The following is a 24,325-nucleotide window of genomic DNA, read 5'->3' on the forward strand; positions in this document are numbered from 1 at the left end:
ATGTTTTTGCCAGGGTTTGTTTGTTTGTTTGTTTGTTTGTCTGTCCGTTAGTGTGCAACATAACTCAAAAAGTTATGGACAGATTTGGATGAAATTTTCAGGGTTTGTTGGAAATGGGATAAGGAAGAAATGATTAAATTTTGGTGGTGATCGGGGGTGGGGGGGCCCATTTCCAACAAACCCTGAAAATTTCATCCAAATCTGTCCATAACTTTTTGAGTTATGTTGCACACTAACGGACAGACAAACAAACAAACAAACAGACAAACAAACAAACCCTGGCAAAAATATAACCTCCTTGGCGGAGGTAACAAACAAACCCTGGCAAAAACATAACCTCCTTGGTGTGGGGGGGCCCACGGGGGGGGCCACTGATCAGCCTTGGCAGAGGTCTGCGCTCTCCGAGTGCTTCTAGTTACATATAACTTTTTCATATCTAACTGCTGCAGTTGGACATAAATATTTTTACAGCAATAAAAACTTCCTTTCCTTCTTCAATAATATAAAAAGAGGAATATTTAAAGGGAAATACACTAACATAATAATTTCTCTCAATATTATTTTACAGTTACTGACCCAGTGCTGTAAAATATAAAACTAGACAATTTCCACACGCGGAAATCGTGAGAGGGGCTCGGGGGTCGGGGGGGCATGTCGGTTCGACGTTACCAAAGACTTCATGGTCGGAGGGGAATTGTGTGTTCTGAACCCCCATTCACTTTATATGGACAATCTGTGTGTCAAAGTTTGGCAGCTGACCGACGTCACCGTTAGTAGTAGTAATAAAAGTAGTAGTAGTATTTTTAGTAGTAGTAGTATTTTTAGTAGTTGTATCAGTAGTTGTTGCCACAGCGACGGCGCTGCACTGACACACACACAGAATGAAACTGACACAGAGCAGCAGGAATAGGCTGAGACTGGAGCAGAACAGGTCCCGAGAAACTGTAAATTAAAGGAAAACCGTAAAAGATAGGAGAAAACTGAAATGACTGTGAGCGTCAAAAGAACCTGGGGAACATACAGATGTAGGTTTTTTTCCCGTACTGTGAAAAATGACTGAGTTAGGGCAGTTTAAAAACAGTCAACTGACCAAGAAAAGAAGGAATCCGCTACAATGGAGAGTCAATGGGAGAAAGAAGGGATGAGCCTCCAAACTAGTGCCTGTCATTTCACTTTAAAAAGAGCTAGGTCTTCAAACATGGGTTCATATGAAGCCCAGGAACCATGGCTACGTTTTTGGAAAATATCATTCGCCTGCGATGTATGGTTTTGCCGGGAAGGCGATTTATTTACAGAATTTTCAGTTGAATTTTCACTGCTCTTCCACTCTAGTGTGATGACATCACACACTCAAACTCAGGAAATGTGGACAATTTTCACTCAACCCAGGGGTTTTTGAAGACTCACCTATTGAAAACCGTAAACCCCATCCTCATAACAAGTACAGTCGTGCGGAGAGGACAAAAATGCCTGCGTTTTAAAGTTTCAATGAAGTCTCTTGGTCAAAGTATGGCGAAGTAGTAGTGTCTGGAAAAAAGTGGACTTTTCTGGCTGATTTTTTCCTCTCCCCATTAGGTGTAGTCATGTGTGACCTGATTGGCTGATGCTGATCACCTGACACCTGAGCTTCAACTGTCTGTGTTCTATACTCTGTGTGTGTGTGTGTGTGTGTGTGTGTGTGTGTGTATGAGAGAGAATCAGTTTGAATCAGTTTATTCTATCAGTAAAAGGAGGAGAAGTAGAAGGAGAAGTAGTAATAGAAGTAGTATTTTTAGTAGTAGTGGTAGTAGTAGTTGTAGTAGTAGTAGTAGTATTTTTAGTAATACTAGTAGTAGTATTTTTAGTAGTAGTAGTAGTAGAAGTAGTTTTCATAGTAGTAGTAGTATTTGTAGTAGTAGTAGTATTTTTATGAGTAGTAGTAGTAATAGTAGTCGTATTTTTAGTAATAGTAGTAGTACTTTCAGTAGTAGTGGTTGTATTTTTAGTAGTAGTAGTAGTAACAGCAGTAGTAGTATTAGTAGTACTATCAGTACTCTAACAGACACCCAGCGTTGCTATGGACTCTCCAGGGTTGCTATGGGAGGAGAAACATGTCAGACTGATTCAGTTTATTGGACACACCTGGGACACAGAGCAGTGGGGCTGTTGCCGCAGCAACGGCGCTGCACTGACACACACAGAGTGAGAGAGACACACAGAGCAGCAGGAATAGACTGAGTGAGGCACTCAGAACAGGTCCCGGAAAACTGCTAATTATGGGAAAACCGTACAAGATAGGTGAAAACCGAAATGACTGTGAGCGTCAGAAGGACCTGGGGAACACACAGATGTAGGTTTTTTTCACGTACTATGAGAAATGACTGAGTTAGAGCAGTTTAAAAACAGTCAACTGACCAAGACAAGAAGGAATCCGCTACAATGGAGAGTTAATGGGAGAAAGAAGGGATGAGCCTCCAAACTAGTGCCTGCCATTTCACTTTAAAAAGAGCTAGGTCTTCAAACATGGGTTCATATGAAGCCGAGGAACCATGGCTACGTTTTTGGAAAATGTCATTCACCTGCGATGTATGGTTTGGCCGGGAGGGCGATTTATTCAGAGAATTTTCAGGTGAATTTTCACTGCTCTCACACTCTAGTGTGATGACATCACCCACTCTAACTAGTGAAATTTTGAGAATTTTCACTCAACCCAGGGGTTGTTGAAGACTCACCTATTGAAAACCGTAAACCCCATCCTCATACAAAGTACATTCGTGCGGAGAGGACAAAAATGCCTGCGTTTTAAAGTTTAAATGAAGTCTGTAGGTGAAAGTATGGTGAAGTAGTAGTGTCTGGAAAAAAGTGGACTTTTCTGGCTGATTTTTTCATCTCCCCATTCATTTCTATGGGACTTTTTTCGCGTGTTTTTCGCGAATAACTCTGCGAAAAATTCACGAATCTCTACGAAAATAACATAGCACACGAGTCACAATGAAACCGCACGTTTTGATGTATATTGTGCAGGGGTCTTTACAGCGGTTCGGGCCGCATTAACGGACAAAAAAGTGTCCGGAAGATGATGATGAAAAATAATAAACGAGCGGAAGAACAATAGGTGCTCGTGGCTTCGCCACGAGCACCTCTCTCCCATTGCTTTGCAATGGGGGAGAGGTGCTCGTGTCGATGCCCGAGCCCCTAATAAATGAGAAAAGTATGTCATCAGTGGGATTATGTGACCTTTCCAAGAGTGGATGTTTTTATTCTTCAGAAAAACCTGATGGGCAGTGTGGAAGCTTTTAGCAATTCAGAGATTTCTGCCCTGTCTGTATTAATACAGATATGGAGATTTTCTTATTGGTTTAAAAATTATAATTTAAAAAAAAAAAGTCAATATGAGCTTTGTATGAAAGTAAATCTGCCTCATCAGATTTTCAATTATAAAACCCATTGAATTTCTAGCACTGAATTTTTTTGCACTGAAATTAAGTATCTGAATTTTTTGTCTCTGAATTCAACTATGTTCATAAATTTAGAATTTAAACAAATCAGATGCAAAAAAAACTCAGCTGCAAAAATTCAGCTGCAAAAAATTTAGATCACATATCCACACTGACCGTCTTCCTGCATCGGCATCACTTGTCCAAATTAACGTAACTTGATTGGCTGGCTGTCGGTTTGACTTGAGATAGAATCGATTGCTTTTCCTTGGTGTCCCGGATGTGTGAACTGAATTTTTTGCGTCTGAATTTATTGCTTCTGCATCAGATTTTTTTTTTTATTATAAATTTATGAACATAGTTAAATTGAGAGACAAAAAAATTCAGATACTTAATTTCAGTGCAAAAAAATTTAGTGCCAGAAATTCAATGGATACAATTCAAAATCTGATGAGACAGATTCACTTCCATAGCTTTGTTTTACACAGTACTGTATCCCTGCACTGACTATTGAAAAACAAATGCAAACCTGTCATGAAGTGAGAGTGAAATCACTAGTAAAATTACAAAGTTTGTGTCACGATTTCAGATACTGAAGGACCTGACTGTATAAGTTCTATAAATCTGCCATAGACATTGCTGTGTCAGGCATAGAGAGACAGTACAGGTGCATGTTTTATAAAACAAAGCAATAATAGACATTCGGGTGTGACATTGTTTTTTTCTAATGTCTTTGTTTTCTCCCACTACAGTCAAAGCAGAATTTAAAAAAAAAAAAAAAAAATTCTGTTTGGAAAGTATTTTCGTTATCCCATAAAGACCCAAACATCCACTGTCGACCAAAACCACTAACTGATCTAAACTGTTTAATACCTGCTGATCCACTAATCCTATCAATTCATGTAAATAATTGGTGTAAGATACAGTTTGTCGTCATTTCATGGTCATCACATATGACCCATTTGGACATTCAGAGGCTCCGTAGTGAACGTGGAAGCACCGTTACCAGTAAAACCCATCTTTTGAGTTGGATCAGTGATGATGGATGGACACACTGGGTTTATGTTCAGTTAATGATAGACTTTGCCAAAAAAAAAATCACTTTTTTTTTATTCAATTATCTCTGTTTTTGATATAATTACCCTCAACTTTAATCTGACCTTTTGTGAACATCTACATAATTAATTCATTAAATGTAGAAAAATACCTGATTTTCAGTGAAACAAACACAAAATACAGAAGATAATATTACAATAAATGGTGATAAATCACTTAAGGAAGGTTAAATATAGAGACCAATTCATTTGGGAACGGCCACAAAGTAACACTGAGTGTTTATGGGTTAAAGAATCTGTGGAGAAAACTGCAACATATCCATATTAGTGTGGACAGGGCATTAGATAACAGAGGTAAACCTGATAGGTGTTGGAGTGGACTGTTCTGATGGGGACTAAAACCTGAGTCTGTTGCGTGAAGTCTGCTCCATCACATCCCTAAAATTATAAGTGGGGTTCAGGTCTGGACTCTGTAGTGGCCAATCCATTTGTAAAATGATTGTCTAGTGCTCCCTGAACCACTTTTGGACCCAGTGAATCCTTGTATTGTTCAATCTTTATGCTCCTTCTAAACTAATGGTTGTTGAAGAACTGAGAGGTATCTGTTAAAGAACTCATTGCAGGTGGAAGAATCTTACCTATCTGTTTATTTAAACCAGTGTTTTTCAACCTTGGGGTCGGGACCCCATGTGGGGTCACGTGGAATTCAAATGGGGTCGTCTGAAATTTCTAGAGATTGAAAAACAATAAAAAATTTACTAAGAAAAATATATGAGTTAATAGAGACAATCCCAATCCATAAAAGACATGACAAACTGTGAAGCTGAAACTGAAGCACTGTGGTACTGTTTATCTGTCAAATGTTCATTGTGGTCAGTTTCAGATGCTGCAGCTCTTTCATAATTCATAGTTTGAGTTCTTGTTTGTTCAGTATTAATTATCAGCCTTGTAAATCCAAGCTGGACTGACTGTACATATCCTGACCAAGGAAAATAAAATTCTCACTTTGTGCAGTAATCTACACCTGGCTTTTCTGCCTCCGTCCATAATAATATACATTATATAGACTAAATGTCTAAAATTAATGTTTATTTGCAACATAGTATAGCAAACTATTACATAACCAAAAACAAATTAATTTTTGAAAAAAAAACCAAAAAAACCTCTCCCTATTCAATGTCTGAGGGTCGCCAGAAATTTGTGATGCTAAAATGGGGTCATGAGACGAAAAAGGTTGGGAACCACTGATTTAAAACCAGGTGAAAAAAGCTTTTTGGCCGTGCAGTGTATATCTTGCTTTGGCGCTGCTTTCGTCGGAGGGGTCAGCTGAGATGTTTCAAAACTGAGATATTTAAGGCATGTTCAACTGCAAAAAACCCCAGGCAGAACAAGCAGAAACAACTTTATATCCTGTCTGACATAGGAACACCACAGAATCCCCAGGATAAGCCGGAGGACTGGACATCTGAAAAATACTGCCTTTTTACCCTGGACTGAGAACCATGACAGATGCATAGTGTTCATATTGTTTAAACACTAAATGGGAACACTTAGGCAAAACCTTAATTTTTAACCATGTAACCATTGCTTAAAGGCATGGTTCATTTACTGTTTTGCACTTCGACAATACACTTCTCGCAAAACACTCATAAATTTCTTACATCAGACCCTTTGTTCAAGAATGAAATCCATTGTAATCATCTCAACACAGGAAAGGAGGCATGTAGAGGTGAAACAGCTACAAGGTGATTTTTTCCCATTGTGTAGTCAATGGGGAGATAGGCAGGACATATAAAGCATCCACACAACTCCTTATAATGCGGTCCAAGACTGAATTTTTATTTGTGTCACTACCAAACGTTGTGAGCAAGAAAAGATTAAGACTGAAAAAGACCGGACTGTGTTTCAATGGAAAAAGGTCATGTGGTCTGTACAAGGACAAGCCAGTGGGGGAACTGGTATGATTTGGGTTGCTTCAGTGGGTCAGAACATAAGAGAATTATTTTATTTCCTGATCACACTGGTGTATTCCAATTTGAAAATCTTTGTCAAGCTTGTTGGTCAGAAAAAAAAATGATAGAAATGAATTTTGTGACTTTGAAAAAGCTTATTGAAGGTATGTCAGGGCAAATGCATTCCATAACAAAAGTAAAGAGTTGGATTTTAATGTGTTGTTGATGCTTTGAAATACAAATTCAAATAGTGAATGTGAACATTTTAGTGTTTTGAAAAAGGATGTCAAAGCTTTCACTTCATTTTGATGTAGAAGGTCGATGCTTGTTTGCAAGTGTTTGGTCTTTTTGGATGTGGTTTGGGTGTACAGCTTTGAAAACATGAGCAAAATTCCACAAGTGTGCAATGGTAAGTGCAATCTATAGTTGAACAGCAATAAAGTATAGAAGGTATGCACATACGTCACTTCCCCCCTGGACCACGCCCCTCTACGTCAGACTGAGTGGCAAAAACCAACCTGCTCAACATGATGGAGTATAGCAATAAACACGGCAAGACCGGGAAAATGTGAAATATGAAATTAAATTAAAAACAATTGGACTGGACATGGATCAGTATGAGCTACCAAAGAACAAGTGGTCCACGAACACTGACATGTGGCCCAAAATCGCATATCCTGACATCCAGGGTGTAGGGGATCATCGCTATTTTTGCCTGAAACAAATATACATAGTTTCATCATTACTGACAACCAGGGTCCAAAACTAGGGCCCAGAACCAGCTGATCCAAAGTGCATTTACAGTAGACCATGTACTGACCCCAGTGAATATATGCATGTTCTACTGGTACTGAGAAGATTTACGTCTAGTTCAGATCAAGTACTTTATACAACACAGATACTACTGCTGTGGACCAGCAGGATACAACTGTATTCTTGTAAATTATGATATTTTTCCCGCCTGTTTTTAAATTATGACATTATTATTGTAATATTATGGCTTTATTGTCGGAATATGACAACTTTAATCTCATAAACGAATTACATTTATGTTAAATTACATTTTTTTTTTTATAACTACGACTTTATTCTCATGACATCGTGATTCTTTTTGTACTTGACTTATTATCATAAAATTACGGGTTTTAAATCGATACTTTATGACTTCATTCTTGTAGTGACAAGCGTTTTTTTTTTTTTCTCATGTGGCCCTGATACTCTATCATAGCTTTATTCTCCAGTTCCCCCATATTTGAAAAACTAGGTTAGCCTCAGTTTCAGTTAGTTTACTAATCATGTAGGAGCACAAGGTTCAGAATCACAATATGAAAACAAAAACCATGAAAGATCTGATCATGAAACCAAGAGCTTCACTAAGAAGTAACATTAGCCCAAACAATACGTAATTTAAGGTATGGTTTTACCCAAAAATACAGCATAAATTAATGTTACCTGACACCAAACGGGATCCACAAATCTAGGTTTGGTTTCCTGGATTTGTGGATCGATCTACTTCTCTTTTCTTTGTCTTTCGGTGTCTGTAAAACGATAGCTCCGACTGCTTTTCAAACCTGTTCACACGATCAATCTCACAACAGCTCTTCCACATTTTTTATTAAATATTATTCTTCAGTTTAGACAGTATTGAAGCCAACGCTGCCACTTATCTCCCTCTTTCTGCCACTCAGTGGGCAGAACTGCGATGACTTCCACTAGTGGTGATGTCACGTGCATACCCTCTATTGGTATCACTACTTGTCTGTGAAGGTCAGTTCAAATGTTCTTTACCAAAAAACTATTGAAGTAGTATCTTATTCCTCATCTATGTTGCTGTTGAGTTAAAGTTTTGGTTAGGGCAGGGGCACCGCTACCAGTTGTAGGCCCCATGAAAGGATAAACATTGTGGACTCTTCATAAATTCAGTATCTTGTCAATCTTTTGGACAAGGGGGCGGGTTACGTAGGTGGGGATGCAGTCCATAAATAACATCACTAATGCTAATGTGAAACAAAACTGAAACTTAACATGCTTTCAACATCCGACTCCCGACTTATATGCCTCTCTTATACAGCGGATCTTACACGAAGTTCTCACAACTTCTAATTTGTATCCACTGGACCCCCTCCACTGCTCTATGGGCCCCCCACAAATGCTGGGCCCCATGAATTTATCCTGTTTACCCCCCCTTAACGGCGCCCCAGGCTGAGGGTACAGGCATGTTGAACTACGGTGAGTCTCTGGGATAACTGAAAAGAAACCAATGTAATACCTGCAAAACAGATGGAAGTGTAACAGTGTGTGAAAGAGAAGCTAAACAGCGTAAATAAAAAAGCATCAGATCAGAATCTGATTTAGTCCGCTGGAGATTAAACTGATCATTATTCCCTTGGTGATTACATTATTCAGTGGGATTAAACATTTGTTGATAATGTTTATCATCTGTTAATCCGGACTAATCCTGGACTTGGAGATGTCTGGAATGTTGTCTTACTCTTTTAAGTGCCTGTTCCTTGTGAAGTGGGGTTTATCACAGGTTTTTTGGCTGTTACAGTTGTGATAATGTGGGACTCACCGGTCCGATTTGCCACTTGTTTTCCATAGTTCATCCACTGGCTGCTCCGTCCGCCTTCATCTCCCACATGAGGCAGGTATCTGGGCCATGTTCCTGCACCTCTGGGAGCGATATCTCTCCCTGAGCTCCCAGACCACATGTGGGGGCGTTATTCTGCTGTGACCTTTTCATCCCTGGTCTCCCGTGGGAAGTTCTTCCAAGCTGGAACAGATCGGTGGCAGAGAAGCTCGACAAACCTTATCACTATTTACTATCATCCTACCCTGCAGTTGACTATTTGCCCCATGACAGATTTTTATCTAGAGTGGAAGCTCTGCGGGATGATGATCGGGTAGAAGGGGCTGCACTCGTTCAAGCAATCCTGTTTGAAGAAGCGCTGAAGTGGGCACAAATGCAAACACATGCAGGAATATCCACTCTTCTGTTCATGCCTTGGCCTTCAAAGCACAAAAAAGTACCAAGACACATACTGTATATTATTCTATACTGCACGGCCAACTTACCAGGATGACATAAAGTGACATTTCTTTAAGGATTTGCATTACATGAGCACATTCCTGGGGAAAAACTGCTTACCACTTGCTAGGAATCTCTCTTCTGGAGGATTAAACATACAATAGACTTTGGCTTCCATCCAAACCTGGAAATAACTGCCCACATCTGCGTTGTGCTCAATGTGCTCAGTGGTATTGTGCTATTTTCAGCTATGTTCTATACCATCCAGAGCTTTGCAGGTGAGACTAAGAATGTAATTCCCCAACACATAGGCATATGGTGAAAAAAAAAAAAGAAGAGAGAAACAAGATCTTAAGTTGAGAGGAAAACATTTTACCATCAGTGATCGTGCAGCAAGTCAGACGCCTATAATTTGCATTAGGTTTAGTGAATGTAAATTTATGCAAATGTGAGGCTTCAATGCTCATCTCAGAATAGGTGACACCAGTGAAGATGTAATGTGACTTTATAACAAAAATGTAGTTCAGCTGAAAGGGAAAAGGTAAAAAAAAACAAAAACGCATCACCAGTTAAAACTGTCCCAAACTTTACTGTTTTGTTTGTCGTGTACTAATCCCCTCTAAGAATGCCTCTACAGGTATGTACATGGCAGATGGTGTATTTCTTGGGGGAGGTGGAGAAGAGGGAAATGGAGGGGCTCAGATGCAGCCCCAGTGAGGTCCAGCCTCAGAGCGAAGAAACACAACAGGAAGCAATGAGGCTACACGCAACACATGATTTATTATTTGCTGCCCTTCCATCTTCTTTCCCTGTCTATCAGTTTGTAGTGACAGGCTGATAATGTTGTACAGGGCAGTCTCCAGACCCACAGGAGAAAGCCTGCCTGACAAAGACCATCTGGCATCACATCATTATTCAGAACTACCCCCAGACCCCGAGGAAAGAGCCTGTCAGACATGTAGCTCTGTGTGATATGGAATCCTGTGACGAAACACTGAGAAACAACACACCAAAGAAAGAAAATAATGTCTCAGTTTGGAAACCATGCTTACAGCCATACTGCAGCCTGTGCTAACATTTATATGGGCAATATATGTCAGTGTATTATTTTGCTTTTGGGTAACCCCTATGAAGCTACAACTATTTTTATGGTGGCTTCCAAATAGAGATAGGAATTGATAATAATTAACAAATCCGATTCAATTATCGATTTTGCTTTTCGATCCAGTTCCTTATTGATTCTCACTGGGGGAGGGAATAAAAAAAAACACAAGAGGGTTTGTTTGCGGTAATTGTCTTTTATATTTCCATCTCTGTGCAGAAAATATAACAGATACAGTATGCACAAATAATTATAACAGATGACAACAGGTGAGGTGGCAATCAAGAGAAAGGGGGGGGGGGGGGGGGGGTGTCACACCATACAACTGTACAAAGTGAAAGTGTAACTTAAGACGCTTTACTAATTCCTTTATGTCTCCCGCTGTTGTGCACCTCATTTTCCTTTCCCCTACCTTCAGAAACTGTTATTAGAGGGGGCAGGACGTTTGTTACCCCCCCCACCCAAACCAGGCCCAGATGACGCCCTGGTGTTTGCTTTGCCGCTAGATTCACAAGCGTCGCTAAGTAGCGTATCAACACGTGACATTCCTGTAAATGAATTGCATGCTATGTGGACAAATGTTATTTCATATTAGAGAGATTTTCCCCCTTTGAAGAAATGGAAGCTTTGCAAGTGTTACCAGTGGCCCTGGTGTCGTCTTTTCATGTGAAACATAGTCATACTTTGGAGCGTTTCGGCCTCGACGCCATGTTGGCTACGTTCTAAACCAAAACAAGGCAGCATACATGTGATGTCATCACTCATGTGAAACTAAGGCGGAATCGATAAGCAGAATCATCAAGCAGGCAGGCAAACGATTCCAAGGAATTTGAGCTACTGGGAACCGGTTCTCAAAAAGAGCCAGTTCTCTATTCCTACTTACAAATGACTGACCATGGAGACGATCATAACATCTCAGAGCAAATTCAAAGGTTATTACAGCAGATCAGAGAAAATTGATAAAAACTAACTTTTCCATCAAAAAATAGAGCATAAAAGCAAGCATCTACATCCACTGTCATTTATCAGACTTCATCGGTTTTGACATTGACATTTCTGCATTTGGCAGATGCTTTTTTCCAAAGCGACTTACAGGAGAAAACCAATCAAATCAATCAAATTTTATATATATACCGCCAGATCACAACAAAAGTTATCTCACGACACTTTATATAGAGAGTTGGTCAAAACCAGTCTCTAAGCCAATTTACAGAAACCCAACAGAATCCTCAACAGTTTTACTGGTGAATTAATGTTGCAGAAGATGACAGTGTTTCCACGTTGACAATGGAGTCTCTGAACGTCCAGATGGGTCATTTCCGATGATGATGAAAAGATGATAAACTGTATTCGATCTTATTTATTTAAAATTGTTGATATTATTAGTGGTTAAAAATTACAGATCAGTAAATGGTTTAGGTTGCCTTTATGTTGCAGCTGTTTAGTCTTTGAGGATTAACATGAACACATGGAACTGAATGAGATTATAATAGAAATAACACCTTAGTTTTCTTTTATTATGAAGTTTAGACTCCTAGCACATAGTTAGTTTCAGGAAAACATGCCATTAAACTCCACAGAGATGACTCAGAACGGCTTAAAATGTGTTTGTTAACATTTCAACAAAGCTACAATCCCTTCTTAACTGTATCCAAAGTACTTTTATATTTCCCAAACCAAAAACTTATGAATCCAGTCTCTAGTGGAAAAGCCCTGGGCTTTGTAGCTCCACTTTTAACCCAACCACATCCTTTTTGTTTATGAAGGTCAACAAGTAACAGATTCAAAGGAAAAAAAAAACTTTAGATATTATACCAATCTGTGGTTTGAAGAAATGTACAATGGTGGCTTTTATTCTAGGGACTGGGTTGAATTTGGACCAAACAGGTGGACTGACAGACTGAAAGCCCAGAAGAAATACTTTAAAGTCATGCAAGTGGCAGGGCTTTAGAGACACCAGCCTGGACGTACTAATTATCCACTTCTTGTAGCAGATGCTAATAAAGACATCTAAGCTTCACATCCCTATAACAATAATTACACTACTTAACCTTTTTTTTCTATTTGAATTCTGTGCATTCTCCGCTTAAATTCAGGTTAGCAGCTAATTTCAGTTTAAATAATACTTTGCACTTGGCTGCCAAAAACTTCAGTCGCATAGCAACAGGAATGACCTCATGTAGCTCGCACACTTTGATTTCTTGCTCTCTCACTTAAATGTAACATTCACAGCTTGTGTTCTGCATTTGGGCAACAGAAAAATGTTGAAATGATCACAGCCTTCTAGCTGATGAACACCGGGTAGCAGGGAAATAACCGATTTCTCCTGATGATGGGATGTTTCCATAGCTATCTATTGTCATCTTAGAGGAAGCATGTGAAATCTCAGTGCAAATATTAATATTGTAAGAATTAAATCATGATAGTCGGATTTTCAAATAGAACATGGGAGGCTCTTGAGATCCATGGGGTGTTTAGCAGCATTAAAGTATTTTTACTTGACAAACCTCTCAAGTTCAGATTTAATTTGAAGGTAGTTATACTGACAATACCCAGCATGTGTTTTAACAACTGGATTAATATTAAAATCAAAGGAAGCATCTCAGTTCAATTAGGCCAGCTGCTAGAAAGCAGTTTGCAAGTGAGAGATTAAAGCACAATCAATGGTCTCCTTCCTATGTCCTTTTTCCACAGACAGGTTAATGGTGTTCGGAGGCAGACTTCAGCATTAGTCTCCTCGTTAAAGACTGACCCACACTGATTTATCTTCACTGTGAGTGAGGTTGACGAAGCAGCGAGATTTAGAAAAGGATTAATCACTCAGTCAATAATGATTTGAAGTTGGGGGGGGGGGAGTCTCAGCCAAACCACACAGTTTAGCCTCAAATGTTAAATATTACACCTGTCTGATGCTTTGTTGAGGATAATAGTGTTTGTAAGTGTATCATCGTACACTATGTTCCTCTGTTTTTATCTAATGTATTCATTTAATCAGATGGATGGATTAAATCTGGTAAAATTCAAGTTTTATCTTTTGCTCAAAGTGTTTTTATTACATACCGAGTCATTCAGAAAAGCATAATACAGTCATTGTTTCTTGCTTTTTATACCCAAACCCATGAACATTCCCACCCTGTTGTACCATAAAAAATAGGACCAATGGCCCTGTAGCTTACCAGCACTTCCTATCTCTTATAATGGGGAAATTTTTCAAAGTCGCACCAAATCCAGTATCAGCGCCGGATCCAAATAATTTCACTAACTTTTATTGACATCATCATAAAGAAGCTGTATACCACGTTTGAAGTCAATTGGAATTGTAGTTTCGGAGAAAAAGACGATTGACAGTTTTGTAACAGACAACAAACGACGACGACAGATGATGACGACAGATGACAGATACTGCCGCCGCCGCTGGAGGCCACTTGACGACAATAGCTTACAGACTATCAGCCGGTAAACTGAAAATAGGACCAATGGCCCTGTAGTTTACCGGCCAAATTAAAAGCTTTGGGAAATGTATCCAGATGCCATTTATTATCACCCTGTTCTGTGTATTTATTCTATTACAGAAATAGCCCATGTTTTGGTCATATTCCAATCAGATCTGTAAAAAATTCAAATTCAAACTTGATATTATTGATACTTACTGATTTATTGGATCAATCCACTTCCTATCTGTTATAATGGGAAAATTTTTCAAAGTCGCACCAAATCCAGAATGAGATTCAGATCGAAATAATTTCAATACCTTGTGTTGACATCATCATAAAGAAGCTGTATACCAAGTTTGAAGTCAATCAGAATTGTGGTTTCAGAGAAGAAGACGATTGAAATTTTTTCCCCATAAGAGCCCATGTTAAATTTTCCGTAAGTTCCCAGATCCAGAAGAAGATCCTGATCAGCATGTGGACATTATGTTTTTGTCATCTCCCCATCAGGGCTGGACTGTAGAAATTTACACTTGATATCATTTATATTTACTGAGTTATTGCATCGATCCACTTCCTATCTCTTATAATGGGGACATTTTTCAAAGTCGCTCCAAATCCAGAATCAGATCCGGATCCAAATAATTTCACTAACTTTTGTTGACATGATCATAAAGAAACTGTATACCAAGTTTGAAGTCAATCAGAATTGTAGTTTCGGAGAAAAAGACGATTGAAATTTTTGTAACGGACGACAGACAGCGACAGATGACAACGCCGGATGCTGCATGACGACAATAGCTTTACAGCCTATCGGCCGGTAGATAACTGACAATAGTAATAATAATAATAAATAAATAAGTAATAAGGAACACAGATATTAGTCACAGGCTCATACTAATAAGACAACTGTGGAATAAGTGAGGGATCTACCTAAAATTCAAGTTTTAAAAGCACATACAGAAAAAAAACATAATTATAGTTATGCTTAATGGGTGATAAATCTTAAGCACGTACAGGGGGGTGTGAGTTAGACAGGGATTAAAGTTCTCCGTCACCACGACGGATTTCCGTCAAATGGAAAACTTGAGGGGGGAAAAAAGTCATATTGAAGTAACTTCCCCACGTGTTTCACGGAGTCCAGTCGCGATCCTGTCCTGGGTGGGCTGATAGGTTTAACAGTGATGATCATAAGATGACTTCTTTATTTTTATGTCGGGAGGAGAGATTGATGATATTTATCTTTGGAAGGAAACGCTGCTCATTCTGTGCCTCAGAAACACATGGACAAGTTCAGCTTTACCGAAGTTCAGCCTCCAGACGCTAACTGTAGTTTAGTGCTAACAAGTAGCTTTCATTTTGAAAGAACCACAGCGAAAAGGGAAGAAGACAGAACTGATCTACATGGACCTTCATGTTTGGGTTCATAGCTTGTTTCCTCTCGCTGGTATATGACTAGTGTGTGTGTTTGTGTGTATGTGCCCTTCCCGTGTGTGTGGCTGTGCGCGCCGCGGCCTTACGCGGTTATGCGCCCGACTGCATAAGTGCTTTATTTTGACCCGTTTAGCATCTTATTTCTATCTGTGTGGTACAGTACGAAGATAAAATTTAATGAATGAGTAACACCCTTGGTATTTGCAAAGCCACTGTATTTTAAATACCCTCAGAGAGTATCTGTAACGGAATATATAAATATATATAAATGTAAAAGCAGAAAAAAAAAAAGATTAGTTGGTTAGGGTTACATTTACACAGACATTTTCCCCAAAATTCATGTGCTGTTGGAGTTGGAGTTATGTTTTAGGAGTTCCTAAATTGTTAAATAAAAAGTTTTTCACTCATTTTTTGCAGTAAGGTTTTCTTCTAGTTATTATTTTCACTTGCTTCAAAGGTTTTCATGCCCTTTAAAATTAACCAGAGAGCACCAAAATTGACCTGAAGCTTCAAAAATTTTCTGGGGGAGGACCCCCAGACCCCCCACCAATACCACTCATGACACTTTTTCTATCCATGTTACTAATCTTCTACACCTGTACACTCTCCCATTCAGTGTGTTTTACAGTATTGCCAAATTTGACTATATAAACTTGTACGCTATAGTAGTATTGCATCATTTTTAATAGTGGCCAATGATTTTGACCAGAAGAAAATTTTCAGTCAGATGAAAAATTTTTGCTTTAATCCCTGGAGTTACACCATGTGCTGATCACTGGATTTTCTTTCCAAACACAGGTATTGATGTTCAATTTTACTTCCACCATTCTGAAAATATCTGCAGTGTTGGAAAGAGGCTTGACCCATCTGAAATCTCACAAGATGTATGACACACACACACACACACACATTATACATTTGTTGCAATAAACAGTAGGATGTGTTTTTCCAGACACACCTCAGAGCGTGAATGCCTTTCACTTCCTGAACGCTTCCTTACCAGTTGGGGGCACATAACCTTGGTAACCGGTCCATCTGTCCTCCACCATTAAGATTCTACTGGTGTGATACTACTATCTACCAGCCACTGAGCTCTGTGTGACTTCCATCACAGTCCGTTGTTACAATGACCGCATTGCACTATGATACTAAAAAATGTAGCACATTGTTTTGGCCTACTGATTCGCATGTTAGCATTGAATTTTGGACACCACTGAGAATGAAGTGAGTGTGTCTAAATGTCCAGGTGTTAGACAGGGATCTCCGTTTGACAGAAAATCATACAACATTTAAGCAGGACTGTTTGAGGCTCGGCCAAACTATTTTAGGCTCTGAAAAAAAGTCATCAATTCCTTGTGAGGTTCGTGGAGATGCAAAAGCCCAGCTAGCAACAGGTGTACATCCTGGACTCGTCTGCAATTCATCACAGGGCTGACATACAGAGAAACAGAACCATTCACTCCTACATTCACACATGATTTAGTTTGACCAATTAACCCATTAAGATGGAAGGAAGCTGGAAGACCAGGAGGAAACCCACAGAGAAAATGGGAGAACATGCCAACTCCACACATGGACCCACGCCAGCCCATTCACACCACACAGAATTAGCTTGATTTTGCACTGGCTTTACCACTTGATAAAGGCCCACCTAATAATCAATATCCATTAATCTGAGAAGGTTGAAACTTTGAGTATCATTATTGTGACATTATTGTGAAAAAATATTGTGAAATAAATTTATACCTTTCTTGCAGTGTCTTGTGTTGAATTTTTTGGAAAAATTGCGGAGTTTCAGAATATAACATCAGAAAATGTGTATCACTTGTCCTTGTGTGACTTTTTGCATTGTGTTTGCTGAAAAGTGGGCAAAAATTACCCTTTTTCAGTGACAAATAATTTGAAAAACCGTATTAATCCTTTTGCTGCTTGCAAATTTTCATTCAACTTGTTTACTTTGAACCTTAGAAGAGCTTATGGTATGGCCTTTTGAATGAGTATCAGTTTCAGTGATTTCAGTTCAAAGTCAATGACGTCATATCAGCCAGTTCCTCAGAAGACGTCCTGTGACAATTTTGTTTGGATTTTTTGGCTTCCAGGTAAGAATTTGACTTATAATTCTTTATGTAGAGTTGATATTATCATAAATCTGTATGTATTATACACCATTCTCTTTCTTTTTCTGTTGTGAATAAAGCATTACCCAACAGTTAACCCTCCGGTATCCAGGTGCGCCTTTTAGGCACACTTTGCACTTCTTTTTAAAAAACTTCATATTATTTTTCACAATTTAAATAAGGTTAGAATTCAAAAGTTGTTCATTTTTGCATGATCTTTAAAATTCTGGCCACCAACTAAAATTTGCACATTGTAAACAAAAGAAAATTACCAGACTAGCATCTGTCTCCCAAGTGTGCCTAAAACACACTATTTCTTCCATTTGATATGTATGATTAGGGCTGACCTTGATTTACAAAAATAAAGTCAAATTAGAGCAGAAAAATAAATCAATGTCTAATATTTAATAGTTTGATTTATAGGTGTGCATTTTACGCACACTTGGTGACAGATGCTAGTATTTTCGTACATTTGACCTAGCGCCAAAAAATAATAATGCAACTTAACCAATGCTGGAGTTCATCATTGACATATGCCAGGCTGCAAAAATCAAATAATATGTGATCCACTTTTTATGTAGTATATTGAAAAAAAAAATTATTTATTTTGGTTTTTTGCATCCAAAAAAAAAAAAACAATGGTTTGTTTACATTACAAACACGGCATTCAAAGGGTTAAAAAAAAAGTGACAATTATTGAGTATTTAGTATTTTTATTTATGGCTCAAGTTGATGAAGTAGAAAAAAGTGTAAAAGAATTAAAAACAAACTGAACACTTTTTTGACATTATTCCACAAGTGTGCCAAAAAGGCACACTTGGTGGTTAGCAAGGGCCTTGGTGGACGGGATACCGGAGGGTTAAGTATATTCTAATATTAGATCAGTAAAATCATTACTTTTACTCACCCTACCCCCATCAGTTTTTAGGTTGTGAAAAAAATACAGGCCATTGTAAAAAAAAAAAAAAAAAAAAAACTTGCATTCACTCAATTTTCAATATCTAGCCTCCAAAATTTAATCAATTATGCCCACCTACAAAGGCTATAATTAGTTTAGATTATTTAGGCGCATTTACTTTCCTAAAGTGAGATCAAGTTTTGTTTGTTTTTTTATAACCAAATTTTCATATTTGTTTTTGAAACTGCCCACCAATTTGTTAGATTTTGACTTGCTTGATCAATGACGAAGCCAATGTAACCAGCTAGAATCACTTCAGGAAGGCTTCTATATATCAGTTTATAGTTAAACTAATAAACCAACTCTTACACATGTTATGGAGTAATGCCTAATTGATATATATTTTTTTAAATTTCAGACTGACTGAATAGGGCCAAGATGCCAAGGCGAATGCCATCCAGGGGTGGAGGAAGGAAGGCCTCCTGGGGAGTATTCAAAGCTCACAGATGAAGAGAAGAAAGCATGTTATGTTTGATTTTTGACAGAAAATAAATGATTAAATCAAGTAGTGCATAGGCCAAATTTCATGTTTTTTTTGTTTCAACCTTGTGTCAATAAAGGCTCAGTGATTTGAAAACCACAAAAGATTTCCTGAGAAAATTTGACCCTGAACTGATATATTTTCAGTCCATAACCAAGAACTTGAATTTTTGCCCTAAATGTCACTAAAATGCAACTGAAACCTTGAACCTTGTCATATGTACATCATGTTTAGAATGTTTTTGCTTCATCTTCTTGCTGTCATAGGAGTCTTTTCTTCTCTTAAAGTTAGTTCTCTTAAAACTAACAAAGTTACCTCTAACAAAAGTTGAACTTCTCCAGTGTGGTGTCTCTGTGCTGTTTTAATACATTATTTTGGGCACAAACTGACTCACAAATTAACTTATTAAGAAAGTGGTTTTGTGATGTACAAGTGTCCCGCACTTGTGAATCGAGTGTTTCCAAATACAGTGATGAAAAGGCTTCAGTTAGTCTCGTTGGGAAATGAATGAGCTTTGGCTGAATCTAACTGAAGGACAGTCTGACTGAACAACTCTCATTTTTCATACAGCTTTCATGATATAGAGTTGCACTAAAAAAAAATAATAATAAAAGTAGGACTGTGAGTCATCATGAAGGTGGTAAGACTCAAATGGATTTTCAAACAGGAAGGGACAAAATAGTTTTCTTCCACAAAATGCAGATATATTATATATTTGTTGATAATTTTAAAATTTATTTTATAATGGACATTGTCACTATTTTTTATGCATCTCATTACAACTGAGTTAATGTGAATGAAACAGGTTTTGGTGTTTTGTAGTTTTTAACCCATAAAGACCCAAACCTCCACCAGCGACCAAAAACATCTACTTATCTAAAATGTATATCACCTATTAATCTGCTAATCCTATCAATACATGTAAATAATTGGTGTAAAATACAGTTATTCATCTTTTCATCGTCATCAGATATGACTCATTTGGACGTTCAGAGGCTCTGTAGTGAACATGGAAACACTGTCATCTTCTACAACATCAATTCGCCAGTAAAATCCATGGAGTTTGATAAATAACAGTGGTTGGCTTGTTTTATGTTCAGTTAATGATATATTTGACTGAAAAAGTCACTTTTTCTTCAGATTTCTGGTTTTTGATATAATAACTCAACTTTAATCAGAGCTTTCATGAACATTTATATGATCAGTGAATTAAATATAGGCAAATACCTGATTTTCACTGGAAAAATGCAAAATACAGAGGATTATTTTATAATAAATGATGACAAATCGCTTAAGAAAAGTTAAGTATAGAGAACAACAAATACAAAAGTAGTACTGAGTCTTTACGGGTTAATTAAAAACATGAAAAAAGGTTGATATTTATATTATATTGGCATTTGTTGGAAAAGCAAATTATAAATTGTTGTGGTTTTCATGGTCAAGTTATGCCAAAACTTTGAAAAAATATGTTCAGTTTTGTAAAATAAATAGAATAAAAGAATAAGGCATGGGCATCAGCAGATAACTGAAAGAAAAAAGGCTTCATTATCTTCCTTATATCCTGTGAACAGATGCCGTCTTTTACAAAGCTAAAGCACCAATGTGGACAGTGCTAAGACAGAAAAACACACTGCTTTTCAATTTTTGAAAGATTAAATGCAAATCAAATAATTACTTGTGTTTTTAATACTTTTTTCTCAATCCAATGACCCCAGCATACACGGACTATGCTTTATAGTTGGCTTCTTTTTTTTTTTTTTTTTCATTCACTACTTTAACTTCAAGAGTGACAATTCAAAACCAATGCAGTCTCATAACCTTTAGACCAAAAGGCAGGGAAATTACATGACTGCACTTCATGACGACAGGTGCTATTGTGTCCCAGTTCTCCATGCGATCGCTGGATGTGAGATGAAAAGAGCAGAGACGTCAGAGATGAAATCTAACAGGGTCTACTTTGATCAGAGAACAGACATGTTGTGGCAGGCCAACCATCGGCTTCAGCGACCCTTTTTAATCTCCACTGTGGGTGTAGGAGGAAGAACATGCCTGAGCCTCTTGTTTAGAGGGATGGGAGTGGAAAACATATGAGACAAACCGGCACACAGCAGGTGACGATTTTTACGTTTTTCATGGAGTTTGACAGTTCAGTCTGAGGTCACACACTGATTATGTATTGTTTAAAGTGGAGGTTTCAAGCCATGGTAAGAAACTGTTTTTGTAGGAGGCAGAAGTCAAAAATAAAAAAGGAAAAACTGAGCAACAAAGTCACATGGCTTAAACTCTCTCCAACATCTTCCCATCCATCCATCCATCCATTCATTTTCAAACCCATTTAGTCCTCCAGAGGGCTATGGACAAGAGGAGATTTCTCATCGACTGCAAGGGAAGCCCGGCTTCCCCTAAAATTATGAAAAATTAAATGGTTAAATATGTACGGCTGTGTTGACATTTCATTGACTACAAATGTGTTGGAACACGTTCATCTCACAGACGAGTTCGTTCAGAATCAACTTTATCACAAATCAACGGACTCGATGTTGTTCACTTCTCATACTTTCCCATTGCACTGTTTTCTCATACGATCTATGGTTAATGCATTTGCCTGTAGTAGCCTGGCGTCCATGCACTTCAATGGGACTGAGTGGAACAGTTTTGTTCATTGCCTCAAAACTGGACGGTAATTGGATAAATGCCATGATGTTGTCCCGCCCCCGGATGCCCGGCGTCTCTGAGGGTGAATGGAGCTGTGGGCGAAGCTCGGCCGGGCTGGACGCCAGGCTTCCACGTGCTGATTGGAGGATCAGTCGAAAGGCTGAATCCCATTTGATTGACAGCTATTTTGAGATCTACTCCTTCACTGACAGAGTTCAGTTTAATACCATCATGCATTTTGGTGTGAAATTGAAAGAGAAACCACTACGAAATTACTTGTTCATTTCTTGCACTGTAAATAAAACACACTCATTTTACTTCCTTGTTTCAATTTAACACAGTTTCAACATTTTCTTGTTTAGCTGGTACGATAAGGTCACTGACCATTTTCTTAAAAAGGAACGGAGGGCCGAATTTATGTTTAAATGACTTGACTTTTTTTTTTATTTTTTTTTTTATGTAAGCCGACAATGAGCCTCCCCTCTCTGAAAGACGAGCAGCCACCACTGCTGTGGAGGCACCGGCCTACCGGCAAGCTAAGGCAGTGTACATTCTGGACATCTCAACAGTGGTCACTGGTTCATTGCTGGAGCAACATCTTCCCATTCAACATACATATATACAGGGTTTCCCCACTGCTGCAAAAAAAACACAAAACAAAAAAACACTGACTTTGAAGTAAGGTGATACACTAAATTTTATTACAAGTTGTTAGCCGCTAGTTAACTAGTAGTAGTTAACTTGGCTATTGCTTTAAGCGTCATAATGCAACCTCCTCCCTCCCTACTCTCTCTGCCTACGCTACTGAAGCAAACAATCTGGAATCCATGTAGAATAGAAAAGAAACATTGCAGAACCAGGCGCATACTATAGTGGCATTCCCAAACCTAATCTCGAACTGGCCAACATGTTCAAACCAAAAGTCAGGAAGGGAAAATTTGGTTCCCAACGAGCACCAAGTAAAACGTGATTTTTCTAAGCGAACCGTGACAATGTGAATGGATGTCACCAGGTTGATCCAAGTCAGAAGTGGAAAAATAAACAAACCAAGAAAACATGAGTGTGGAAAATGGGAAAATGGCAGAGAAACTGAGTTGTAAATTTCTGTGACGCATTAAACAAAACGTCTTTTGAGAGTTCTGTGACATCTTTATTGCCGCTCCTACATTCACTTGCAGACATACTGTGTTTCTACTACAACCTATCCCATCATGCATCAGTCCTCCTACATCCACAGTAAGTGTCGCGTGACAAAGCAGTAGCAATATGATATCTCCCTTTTCTGTTTTTGGTGGTGAAGCAACGCCCTCTGTCAATGACATGTCATGGGCTCGCATAATGGTATGAATGCAGGCCGCTCACGGGCAAGCATTTCAGTTACCAGTGTAACCAGGGCAGGAACCGGCTCCGACACTGGGCTGGCCAGTCTGAAAACAACTAAAAAACTTGTAGCTCTCAACTTTTATTCTGAGGTAACTGGTTTTGATGGTACTTAATTGAGGTAACTAGTTCAACATAATTTGAATCTGGTGATTGGTAAGTTGCAATTTGTCAACTTCTTTCAATAAAACTCACCAGAAGTTACAATTTAAAGCAGGGGTGTCAAACTCATTTTAGTTCAGGAGCCAGATTCAGCTAAATGTGATCTGCAGTGGGCCGAACCAGTAAAATAATAACATAATAATATATAAATAATGTCAACTCCAAACTTTTCTCTGTTTTAGAGCCAAAAAAAAAAAGTTAATTTACATTATGAACAGGTTTACATCTACAAACTATCCTTTCAAAAGATGTGAATAACATGAACAAACTGAAAAAAATAAGTGTCATTTTAGCAATATTCTGCCTCAGTTTATCGTTTACACATGTACATTATAATGTACAGATCTCAGTGGATCTACAAACACACAAAACATTTAATAACAGGCAGAATATTACTAAAATTGTACTTCTCTTAAGACATTTCAGGTTATTCACATTTTTTGCAAAATGATACTTTATTTTAGTGTAAATACATGAAAATATTTACATTTCCAAAGAGAAATATTACTGGTCCTGCCCACTTGAGATTGAATTGGTCTGAATGTGGAACCTGAACTAAAAGGACTGTTAAGATCTTAGTGTAATTTTTGCATTTCACAAATTCATCCCAAGGGCCAGAATGGACCCTTTGGTGGGCCGGATTTGGCCCCTGGACCGCATGTTTGACACCTCTGATTTAAAGAGTTATTTTGCAAAATTGTCCTGCCATGTAACCAACACAGCACCTCTGGTACAAAAATTTCTAGGGAAACACTATACAGTATATATATATATATATATATATATATATATATATATATATATATATATATATTTTTTTTTTTTTTTTTTTTTTTTCATTCCAGTCGGTCCGTCTCTTTTTAGCTCAGACCTCAGCAATTGGCCATTTTAGTAAATACTCATTTTAATTCCTCTAACTGGCCCTCACCTTGGTCCGTCTACTGTTTACTCCTTACATGGAATTTGACATTAGAACAAAACCAATGAGCAGAAACAGACTAAGGAACCAAAGTTTCTGAATACAGGACATATTTCTGTGTATATTTGTGACAGTGATGGTGGCAGTCACAGTACACACCATCTTTGTAATTTATTGTTAATATAGATTAGCTGGAGCTTTTATGCTGATGGTTGTGTGTGCACGTATAGATTGA

This window comes from Sphaeramia orbicularis, chromosome 12 (genome assembly GCF_902148855.1).
Source record: "Sphaeramia orbicularis chromosome 12, fSphaOr1.1, whole genome shotgun sequence".
NCBI classification, from domain to species: domain Eukaryota; kingdom Metazoa; phylum Chordata; class Actinopteri; order Kurtiformes; family Apogonidae; genus Sphaeramia; species Sphaeramia orbicularis.